Raw genomic sequence first — 8,275 nt, forward strand, 5'->3', positions numbered from 1 at the left:
TTCTTTCTACTCAAAGGCAACAAAGATGGCTGTGACCCTGGTGTGCCTGGAGAGAAGAGCTGTCTCTCAAGGTAACACACACTCAGAGCACTTTCTGTTCTCAGGGCTGAAGTTTTCCATCATGGTCCACCTCTCAAGCTGGCTGCTACTTTCCCATGAGCTCCAAACTCTGTTGCAGTGGGCACACGTGGTCAATGCCTTGGAATTCTTCAACTCCTGCTCACTTGGCCTGGTGGACAGGAAAATGATAAGGAAAGAAGAAGAATCAAGAGAGACAACGTGTAGAGATCAAATATATGGATACCAAGGAACAAGGGGGTGGGATGAATTGGGAGACTGGGATTGACGTATATACACCACTATGTATAAAATAGGTAACTAATGAGAGCCTACTCTACAGCACAGGGAACTCGACTCAATACTCTGATGTGACCTAAATGGGAAGGAAATCTAAAAAAAAGAGGATATATATACACATAGAACTGATTCGCTTTGCTGTACAGTAGAAATGAAAACAATATTGTAACACAAATATACTCAAATAAAAATTAGGGGAAAAAAGAAGGGAGGAAAGGCAATGGGTGTTCAGACACACTGGTGAGCAGTGGGAGGGTCCCCACTCTTTTTTAATGTGAGTTCCACTATTCAAAACCCATCCTCAACTGCCAAGGGGCCTCCTCCCTAAGTCACACCACTCCAAAACAGACACATGAAAAAAAAATTTATTTTATTTTATTTTATTTTTTTATTTTATTTTATTTTATTTTTTTCTGGGATAGAAATGACTCTAGAAATTCTCTGACACAGTGGTTTTCAAAGTATGATCTGAAGTCCGTGAGGTACCTCCTCAGTGGCTCAATGAGGCTGAAGCTATTTTTATAATAATATGAAGATAGTATTTGACTTAAGTTCTTTCTTTCATAACAAAGCACTGAACTTATCCAATGCTGCATGACCTATATCACAGCCTACTGAATATAGAAGCTCATGTAATAATACAGTTGTCTTCTATAAAGTCAGACATCAAAAGTATTTGGAAAAGCTGCACAATTTTTTTTTTCTGAAACTGTAACTAACTTTTATGAAAAGATTTAGAACAACACATATTGCACCTATTTTTATTTTCAAGTTAGCAAATATGTTTTAATTTCTCAATTTTAATTTCTTCTCTGATAAGTCAGCAACATGCTAATAAATCAGTTCACTTAATTTAAAAAAAACCAATTTGATAGCACTGGCCAATTTCCCTGATGTAAATATTCCCTCCGTGGTTGATTTCAAGCTACTAATGATTTAACCACAAGATTGTAGAAATCTTGACTAGTTAACAATTGGCTTTCACAGCATGGACACTGGATTAACATTCTCCAGGGAAAAGAAATTAAGACCTGAAGGTGTTTGTTGTTGTTTAGTTAGTCATGTCTGACTGTTTGTGGCCCCATGGACTATAGCCCACCAGGCTCCTCTGTCCATGGGATTTTCCAGTCAAAAATTCTGGAGTGGGTTGCCATTTCCTTCTCCAGGGAATCTTCCCAGCGCAGGGGCTGAGCCCACATCTGCTTGGCAGGCTGATTGTTTACCACTGAACCACTTGGGAAGCCCAGGACGTGAAATGCTTTTGGAATATAAAGGGGTCCTGAATCTATAATGTCTAACAACTGCTTTTCTAATAAAATTCCTTCTTTCCACAAATAAAGCAGTGAGACTCAGATCCCCATATCTGAGGAAAGTGTCTGGCTCCAGTTTACCAAAGTAATCAAGTAAAAAGACTTTGCCAGAATCCAACCTCTTTGCTCCTATTTCTAGAAGTTGAACTATAATGAAAAGGACTATTTTCCGGGCACAGTTTAGGACCTAAGCCTGATGGATGTGAAAGGTAGGGAAGATACAGGGGTGGGTAAAGAAGATGAAAGGAAGAAAATGAAGAAAGATAATTTTTATTATAAGTTTCAAAGTAGATACATGCATATAAAGCATAAGGAATTTTTTTTGATAAAAGGATCCCAGAGGTAAGCAAAATTAACAGAAAAAGTAGCCTGCTAAGACTAAAGTCTCTTTATTCCTTAAATCTCCCATCCCCAGTGAAAAGAATGCTTTGACAAAGGACATAATCCCTTCAAAAGAAATAAATCATAAGTCAAATAAACACATGGTGTTATGCAGTTACCCTTTAGCTGAAGGATGAGGGCATGACAGTCTACTTTGAAGGAGAGCAATTACAGCTCGATGCCCTTAAGACACACTCCGTGTACCTACTCGTAAATCAACATCGATCTCCAAAGGAGAGATACTCAATTCTGTCCATAGAAAGAAGACCTCCTGCTTGTTCATCACTCCCTAAGGAGAGGGACAGGGAAGCTTGGGTTAAATCTGCCTTATTTGAGCCTATCCAGAGTGATCTCCAAATATATTCAGACATGTGCTTATTATGCCACATTCCTGTAGAATTCTGTAAAGTACAGGACCAAGGTGACCTACTGATAGCATGTGAGCAAATCAGTACAAAATTTATAGAAATCTGTGGAACACAATCCCAGGCACCATTGGTAAGTTAGAGTGACTCCCTTGAAATTCCATTTGTTCCTGATCTCACAGGTTTTGTGAAAAGGGACAGTATGACAGATTTTCAGAAGCCAGACAAACAGCATCTCAAACCACAGATCAAGACAGCCTTCTGATCACAGCAGCTAGTGTCACTGGGTATTTACAGAAATCACTGTTAACTGCACAAGTGCATGATATCCAACTCAATCAAAACTGAACAATTAAGAAATTCCAGAAAGGTTTCAAAAGATAAAATGTCCCTCAAGAAATCAACTTTAGACCATCTTTTAGAACTTAAAAATACTCCTAAACAAAAATTCAAGTATATCTACTTCCTTCTCTAAAACCTCCTGTCAACTTTATTTTTGTTCTGTTTTCATTATACTATTGATTATAGTCTGAAACATATCTTTATATTTTCTTGTTAGTTCACTTTTTGTTTTGTTTTTGTGAGTTTTTGTTTTTTTATTTTGATCTCTTCACTCACTCAGAAAAGATGAATTCTGTGAGACTAGGGGCTGCATTTTCAGAATGTCTGCCACATGTAGGATCTTAATAAATATTTTTTTGGATGCACAAATGTATGAACCAGGGTCATTCTCTCCTCTATTCAATCTTTCCTTCTCTTCTGTCTTCCAAATCTCACGTGAATGCCTTTCATTGGCAGACACTAAACTGGAACCATATGGAGAAGGGGGGCTTGGGGAATGCGATTCTGTATTTCTTCTCTGCCTAAGAATGTGTTGGTGGTGAACCTGAATTGAAAATACACCATCTGTCATGGGGGTTTGTACCCTGGGTTTCAACCCCGGCTCCTTTTGTGTTACTTAACCAAGATAGTTGTAAAAGATTTTTCTGATATTTCCAAAGCTCCATCAGACATAAATGCTAAAATGTTATTCTCCTACAAGGAAAGACACTGAAAGTTTTCAAGCAACAAAACGGAATAGTGAGAGAGAGCCCCTAGACAAGCATAATAGAGGTAGTGATACTGAATTCCGTATGAACAGAAACGAAGTAAAATACACCAGGACCGAAAAAAGAAGGTTGCTATTGTTGTTGTCATTGCATTTTAGTCTTTTTCTATTGCTTGATGAGCACTGCTCCTGATGTCAGAACAGGCAGAAAAGGAGGCTGGTGTGAGCTACATGCAGGTGTGTAAGCAGCTAATGGAAATGACAGCTAAGATGACATATAACCAGGGTGTTGAAAAATGAATTATCCATGTGGTTTAAATGGGCCAAGTGATATATTGGAACACCATGTGGTTTAACACAAAGCGTGGCATTCAAGATGGAAGATCCAACTCCTAACCCTGGCTCTCACACAGGCCACTTTTACGAGACTGAATGAGTCACTTCAACCACACGGTGCTGTGGTTTCTCCCTCAGTCAAATCAGTGTAGCGAAATGTATTGGCCAGTCACAACATAGGATGTTGCGAGGAAACAAGAGAGGTAACAACAAAAGTAATCTATTCTGAACTCTGCAAGGTGCATGCATTGTGCAAAATAATGACTCTTGCATGTGATTGTCAAGGCAAGACTCCCAAAACTGTTTTGCTTTGCAAACCGAAAAACTCAACTTTTCTAAACTGGTGCGATACATCAGAAATATTAAACTTCAATGCTTTCATTCTGTATTCCTTCCTTTCATATGAATTTACATTACATACCACAAGCATTTAGAATTAGAGAATTCATTTTCGTTATAGCAACTGTTGCCAATACTTTGCAGTGTTTTACCATAGCTAGCAAGATCCCCTTTGGCCAGAAATATGCATCCTTGTCCCTGGATTCACAATCTTATATTTAGTCCTTGCCAACAGGCCGTTTCGGTTGCTCCAAATCAAATAAACTCTGAAGCCCACACAGTAAGTATTAGATCATTACTGAGCAGGCGGTACATAGGCTGGAGGTGCAAACAAAACTCAGGGCAAAAGGGAATCACCGCGCCTGAAATTAGACACAGAGGTGATTCAATTATGGCCAAGGGGGGAAAACACAAGACAAGGAGTAGAAGAAATAGCTGAAGTTAAATACCATCTCTGTCACTTATGGTATGACCTTGGTCAATCTCGAGCAGGACTCCAGACCTCAGCTGTGAAAGTGGCATAATAGGTTATGCCAGGTGACAAGGCAAGAGGGCATACACTCCTCAATTCAGCACACGCAGTTTCTGTAAAAGGACAAGCTTTACAGTCCACTGCCAAGGGCTTAATTCTAACTCTTAATCTAACCATGTGACCTAGGGCAAGCTGCTTAACCTCTCCATGTCTTCAGTTTTCTTATGTCTAAAACCGGGACAGCAATAGAGGCTACCTCACACTGAGTTAGCTTCAACCCTATCTTTCTCATCTTGTCAAAAGCCACAATTTTCAAAGCAGTTATCTTCAATCAACCTTGCCATTTCTTCACTTCCCTTTTTCACATTAACTCATTCAAAGCAGCCGTCTCTTCTTCCAACAAGAAGCTCTTCTTGTTGAGATATCCAATGATCTCTGCCCATATCTCTAAATCCAACAGACTCATTCTAATTTTTATTTTGCTTGACCTAGCCATGACATTTGACCTATTAACCACTTCCTCCTTTAACCACATGCACTTGTACACTTTTTAATTCAGTGTCAACACCACACACTCTTTTCCCACCCACTTTTTTAGCTGTCTTGTCCAGATCTCTTTGTGGTTTGTCATCTGCTACCCATTTTTTAAATGTTGAAATTTACCAGCACTATCACTGACTCCATGCTCATCTCTTTCTGCACCTTCTTAAGTGATCCTGCATATGTCTGTGGCTTCAGTAAATCTCACCTCTAGTCCAGACTGACCTTGTCTAATTTTCAAACCCAAATATGTGTTCCATTTATCTACTCAAGATGCCTCTAAAGCATCTCAAAATCAGTTTTCCAAGACTAATGATAGCATTTCCATTATCAGCTGTCCAAGCCAGTAGTTGGAGAACAATCCTTTATTCCACCCTCATGGCTCAGAGGGTCAAGAGTCTGCCTGCAATGTGGGAGACCCAGGTTCAATCCCTGGGTTGGGAAGATCTCTTGGAGAGGGGAATGGCAATCCACTTCAGTATTCTTGCCTGGAGAATTCCATGGACAGAGGAGCCTGGCAGGCTACAGTCCATGGTGTAGCAAAGAGGCAGAAAAGATTGAGCAAGTAACACTTCCACCCTTTTATTTCACACATCCAACCCATTATCCAATAATCTCAGCTTCATCATTTATCAGCTCAAACATCATTTCCTAAGAGTAGACTTTCTCATATCCAAAGATATAATTAACTTCCTTCCCTTCCCCTACACTATATTATCCCATACATGCTTTCTCTATGTTTTCCAACTCTATTACATATAAATCCAAATCACCATTTCCTTCTGATCATGTTTTACACTCATCCTAGAAGGTATACAGTATCTGTCTTCTCCACTGAGCAACTTGGGTTTCACAGATAGCTGGTCTCACAAACCTGCTCAGCCCATCTGAATTTCCTTCTGCTGATAATAATGCAGAGTATGAACTACCTATACCCAAAACAGAGGATGCGACACTGAGCATCAACTAATAGTGAAGTTGTAGTGAACAAATATGTCTTCGCAATAAATGCCTGTGCAATTTTGCTGTCATGTTGGTCCACTCTCCATCTGCTGCTTGACAACCAGGTCACCTCCTCCAAAAAGCCACTTCTCACACCTTGGCCACTCGAGCAATTCATCCACTTCTTCTTTGCTGCTCCCAAAGTTCCAACCATAGCTTCATACTTCCAACCACAATTCAAATACAGCCTTGGGTCCCATTCTCTGATGCTAGGGCAACTTATTCTTATTATCTTTAATTTTTCTTTCATCTAGCAGAGAGATAGATACAAAAGCACTCAATTTACTTATGTACTTACTAATTTAAACTGAAAAACTGGAAATGAGGCAAACCAGTCATTTGTCTAAAAACTAAAAATACAGGTTTTAGTCTTTTTCTCATTAAGTTGGTAGAAACTTTAAGAAAAAAATATTTTTAATCTCAATAAGAGACCATCATTGGACCCAGTACAATGTCATACACCCTCTGAGGGGGAAAAAAGATACATAATTATTTATTAGAAAATAGGGGAAAGTAATTATTAAAGATCGATGCTTGGGACCTCCCTGGCAGTCCAATTATTAAGAATCAACACTTCCAGTTCAAGGGATGTGGGTTCCATCCCTGGTTGGGGAACTAAGATTCCCACAAGCCCTGCTCATCCAATAAATCAATACATTAAATAATAAATAAATATATAAAAATAAATATATATAAAAATAAATAAATATAAAAATAAATAAATAAATAAATAAAAACAATAATTTTTTTTTTTTTAATATACTTTAAAAAAAAAAAAAGATTCATACTTGACAGTGAACATGGCCTCCATGGTGGGGACGTTACTCTGGGCATCACTTGTCCGACATGTGAAAGTCATTCCTTGAGGCATTTCTGCCTATGCAGCCCTTATGTCTGCTGAAGAACGTGCTTGACAAATGCATTGTGGTCTGGTTCTGGTCCAACAAAATTGGCCTCTAGCATCAGTTCCTCACACCATATCCTTGCCATCACCCAGCAAGTGCCCTATATTAAGGGTACAGCCATTGACAATGGAGAGTTCAAAGACAATGACTGAGCGACTAAACTGATAACTTTAAGGGGAAATATTTGGTGCTCTTCTTCTGTCCTTTGGATTTCACTTTTGTGAACAGAAATTTCACAATTGCTTTCAGTGACAAAGCCAATGAATCTCATGATGTGAACTGTGAACTTGCTGCAGTGTCAGTGGGGTCCCACTTCAGCCCCCTGGCCTAGAGAAACACACAGAGGAAGACGGCTGGTTTGGGCCACATGAGCACCAAGCTCTTGTCAGATCTGACTAAACAGCTTCCCCGACACTACAGTGTGCGGTGAGAAGGTTCTGATCCTTCACTGTGTGTTCTTTTCATAATTGACGCCAATGGAGCCAACAAGCATTTGAGGATCAGTGATCTCCCAGTGGGCTGAAACATGGAAGAAACCCTCTGCTAGGTGAAGGCATTTCAGTTTGTGGAAACTGAATGGAAAAGTCTGCCCAGCCAATAGGACATCAGCTTCTCCTGCAATTAAGCCCCAACCAACTGCTTCCAAGAAAACTTCAAGGAGGTAAATCAGTAGACAATGTGTACCTACACCTTGCCACACCAGAAAAGAACTGCAGTTGGATCTCATTTTTCGCATTTCAAAGATTATTATTTATAGAAGGCAAAAAACTAATTATGTTTGTATTTGTAAATATTACTCTTAATATTTTGTTTTTGTAACATTTGCCAAGGCTTTTAAAATGTGGTCCATTACTAATGTAAGAAGTTCTTTATTGGCACTGTATGGTTAGATGGCTAATTTCTATAGAATATCTGGTTTACTTATTTCTTGAATCCTGTGTTCAATGGGAAATGCAAACGACTCTTCTTTCTCAGGCTTTCTTGCATCTTTGTGTACATCTGAGTATTTTGACAGCCACCAAAATCATCTGATCAAGTGTCCCAAAATTTTCTTCTTGAATTTCTTTGCATTAAACTGAAGTTTCTTTTAAGATCTTAGTTTTAAGATGCTAGCATCAGTGGTGTAAGTTAACACTTGCAATTAATATGTTTGTGATTGAAGTAAATGTGAATCATGTTTAAAAAAAAAAAAAAAAACAGTGACAAAGTGACTTAACTGA

At 38.9% G+C, this 8,275-nt stretch overlaps 1 pseudogene; it reads left to right on the forward strand.

Annotated features, from left to right (window-relative positions):
• Positions 1-6,950: 6,950 nt before the first annotated feature.
• On the forward strand, positions 6,951-7,728 carry LOC136145233 (thioredoxin-dependent peroxide reductase, mitochondrial pseudogene; annotated as a pseudogene).
• Positions 7,729-8,275: the final 547 nt, after the last annotated feature.

The sequence above is a fragment of the Muntiacus reevesi genome, chromosome 12, assembly GCF_963930625.1.
Source record: "Muntiacus reevesi chromosome 12, mMunRee1.1, whole genome shotgun sequence".
Taxonomy (NCBI): domain Eukaryota; kingdom Metazoa; phylum Chordata; class Mammalia; order Artiodactyla; family Cervidae; genus Muntiacus; species Muntiacus reevesi.